This window comes from Marmota marmota, unplaced genomic scaffold, assembly GCF_001458135.2.
Source record: "Marmota marmota marmota unplaced genomic scaffold, marMar, whole genome shotgun sequence".
Lineage (NCBI taxonomy): Eukaryota > Metazoa > Chordata > Mammalia > Rodentia > Sciuridae > Marmota > Marmota marmota.
This window is the reverse complement of record NW_025999880.1, coordinates 12,621,248-12,625,438: the sequence shown is the minus strand read 5'-3', so window position 1 is coordinate 12,625,438 and position 4,191 is coordinate 12,621,248.

The following is a 4,191-nucleotide window of genomic DNA, read 5'->3' as shown; positions in this document are numbered from 1 at the left end:
GGGGTGGGGTGGGTGGGGTTTTAAAAGAAAATTAAAATATTAGTGGAAAAGCAAGGGAGAAGGTAATAAGAGCCTGAGATGAAGCCTGGGGAGGTGAGGGGAACAAAATGAGCATGGCACCATCTCAGGGACACCATCCATGACCACAAAGTGGTCTTGGAAGCCCTTTTCCAAACCCAGCATGCTTTCTCTCCCCTTTCTCAGCTCTAATTTTCTCTATAGCACTTTCCACTGTAGTATGGCATACTATATACTCTCCTTACTGAATATATACTTAGTTATATATTTTACTTTTTAAAAAATTAAATATAGCACAGGTATAGAAAAATGCACAAATCCTAGGTGAATTAATGAATGATCCCCAAATGAAAATGTTTTACAGCTGACATCTAGATCAAGAAAGAGGGGCTGGGCATGGTGGGTGCATCCTTGTAATCCCAGCGGCTCGGACGGCGAGTTCAAAGCCAGCCTCAGCAATGTCGAGGTGCTAAGCAACTCAGTGAGACCCTCCCTGTCTCTAAATAAAATACAGAATAGGGCTGGCGATGTGGCTTAGTGGTTGAGTGCCCCTGAGTTCAATCCCGGTATCAAAAATATTACAAATAGGGGGCTGGGGATGTGGCTCAAGCGGTAGCGCGCTCGCCTGGCATGCGTGCGGCCCGGGTTCGATCCTCAGCACCACATACAAACAAAGATGTTGTGTCCGCCGAAAACTAAAATAAATAAATTAATTAATTAAAAAATATATATTACAAATAAAATAAAAAGAGTAAGATGGTCTCCTCCTCATTCTTTGTCTTTCTATCTTGCTATGTGACCTCTCCCTCTGTCACTCATTCCTGCCATGATGCCATCACCGTGATGTGATGCCCTGGGGCCTTCACCAGAAATGGGGCTACCCATCGTGAGTAGAATAAACTTCTGTTCTTTTTAAGTACTCAGCTTTAGGCATTTTGTTTTAGCAACAGAAAATGGACTGTTACAGAAACTTACGGGTTAGAAGTGAGTTTAAGGCTGAGTTGATGGCCACTTAAGACCAAAAAGTCTGTACAGAGCTGTGCTTACTTGTTGTTCCCCCTGCTTCCTGCTCACTCCTAGGTAAATAACTCCTGAACTACCTACTTGGGTTAAAACTCTTTGGTCTGGGGATGGGATTGTAGCTTTGTGGTAGAACAGTGCCTTGCATGCGAGAGGCCCTGGGTTCAGTCCCCTCAACAAACAGAACAAGGCACCTAATTATTTAGGGAAAAACCTTGCAGTGAAGGGGCCTGGGGAAGGAATAAGTAACTTTGTAAGTAGGACTCCAACTCAACCATTGTATAAACATGTAAAAATGTGCAATTGATATTAAATGTGTTACGTTTGCATTGTGAATCTACATAATGTGTCAGAAAATTCCTCAGATGTCCAAAATTTTCACTCTATAATGATGTCTTGTTGGTTGACAAGAAGTGGCTTTGCCTGCCAGCCAGAACAATGACCACATATAAGCTCCAACAAAACTCAGAGCCTGCTTGCCAGGTAGAGTGTCTTGAAACAATGTAGGTGGATCCTCAACACTGAATTTCTCTGGCAGTTGAGGAAAATCTTTGTTATCTATCTTATTTAAATATAAATAAATAAATATATAAATATATTCAGATAACTATATATATATATATGGTTTGGATGAAACTGAGCTATTTATCTGACCTTCTAAAAATAAAGGTATATTGTGTCCAACTATTTTATATATATATCTTCCCAACTTTGGCAACTTTTGTATCAGGAACACAGAGTTTATTTCTTTGTAAAAGATTTTCCTTGAGGGCTAAGGTTGTGGCTCAGTGGTAGAGCACTTGCCTAGCACTTGCAAAGCCCTTGGTTCAATCCTCAGCATCACATAAAAAAATAAATAAATAAAATAAAGGTATTGTGTCCAACTAAAACTAAAAAATAAATATTAAAAAAATAAAAAAGTTGGCCAAAGTTGACCTATTCCTCTTTTTCTTTTAATATTTATTTTTCAGTTTTTGGTGTACCCAACATCTTTATTTTATTTTATGTGGTGCTGAGGATTGAACCCAGCGCCCCGCGCATGCCAGGCGAGCGCGTTACCGCTTGAGCCACATCCCCAGCCCCTCTTTCTTTTTTTTTTTTTTGCACCAGGGATTAAACTCAGGGGCACTTAGCCACTGAGCTACATCACCAGCCCTTTTTTATATTTTAATAGAGGCAGGATGTTATAGAGTTTCTTAGCGCCTTGCTAAGTTGCTGAGGCTGAGTTTGAATTCATGATTCTCATGACTCACCCTCCCAAGTCACTGGGATTACAGGCCTGCACCATAGGGCCGGCTGGCCTATTCCTCTTGGTATAAAAGGGGTGTATGTAGCTTATAGGTTAGTGGTAGAGCACTTGCCTAGTATGCTGGAGGCACTGGGTTTGAACACCATTTCTAAAATATATATATGTATATACATTTTTCCCCTAATGGTTTGTGTTAGTGGATAGAATTAGAGACAAAGGAAAATGACCACTATAAAAAAAGCATCCTATGGTGGTCATTCACTCTCATGGGAAAGCAGTAGCCTGTAGCCATGACCACAAATGAGATATTTCCTAGTCATCAAGGGCAGTTAGTTACTCAGAGACGTACTAAGGTCCACTCTTGCAGCAAGTGGGAAAGGAGGAAAACTAGAGCAAAAACTCAATGGGTCCAGGGAGATCGGCTCCCAGTACACCAGCTGTGTTATATGAGGAGTGGAAATTGCTCATCTGCCTGAATGACTGACCCCTGTTCTGAGCCAGCCTGGCCACATCTTCTTTGCTGATGACATGATCAGACAGAAGAACATAACAACTGCTCAGGGCTTATTGCAGTCAACAGGTCTGTACATGTACAAAATAGAAGAGCAGCCTTCCCTAGAAGAGGTTCTGTTGTCTGATGATATCCATGGGCCACAGTGGGGGAAGTGCTCCCTTCCCTTAGGGAAACTGTAATCCTGGCTTGGATTTCTTTTTTGTTTTGTTTTATTTTAGTTGTAGGTGGACACAATACCTTTATTTAATTATTTTCTTTTTATGCAATGCTCAGGATCAAACCCAGTGCCTCAAGCATGCTTAGCAAATGCTCTACCACTGAGCTACAACCCCAGCCCCTGGTTTGAATTTCTAATGGAACACATTAATGCCCAGATGCTGAGAGAGTCACCTAGGGTCAGATTGGGTGGGCTGTTGATTGGCACCACCAGGCTGTCAGGGAAAATGAAATCCAGGAAAAGATTCAATAACCAGGCAAAAAACTATCTGGAATAGAAGACAGGATAGAGGCCAAGGTAAATATCTTTAGGCTAAAAGGGAAAAAAATAAAGCAATTGAAGCTTCAGAGGATAGGATAATGTGGACCTGGCAATGTGATTACAAACCCAGGTTAGTGCAGGGTTATGATTAAACTGAGCTGTTTATCTGAACTTCTAAGAAATCAATGGCCATAATCCCCAAGCAAATCAGTTTCAACTGACATGTGAAATTTCCTCTGTCTCAATCCTCACACAAAAAGGTATGTCAAGTAGTCAATTGTATTAAGCAGGCAAGCCTGGTATAATGAAAGAATTGGCCACTCTGTCCTTGGTTTGTGGAGGCAACATCTAAATCCTTAGAATTTTATAAGGAATGTACTTATTATGAGTATTGGGACCACACCTGAGTTTATGCTGACCATGCTGGGGGTGGGGTGGTGAATGGGACAACCTTGTGAGTAGAGCTGGATTTTGAGGCAAGGGCTGACCTCCAGGGAGAAGTTGGGCAGAGATTTATTTTGATCATATAATTAATGATTCAATTAACCTTGCCCATGTCATAAAAACCTAATAAAAACTCTGGACACTTTGATGAACGTCCTGGTTAGTGGAAGCTGAGAGCTGGATCTCTGTATATGGAGCAAATGCTCTAGCACCAAGCTCTATCTTCAGCTCAGCTGGTGTACACTTTCAAGGTGCTGAAAGGGTGATGTGTCCTGATTCCATGGGGAGAGGATCCAGAAGCTTTGCATTTAAGACAAGGTCTTACCGTATATATCACTTCATTTGCTTCATCCTGATTTGCATCTTTTATAATAAAACTAGGATTTTTTTTTTTTTTTTTTTTTAATTTTGGGCATTGAACCCAGGGGTGTTTAACCACTGAGACGTATTTTACTTTTTATTTTGAGA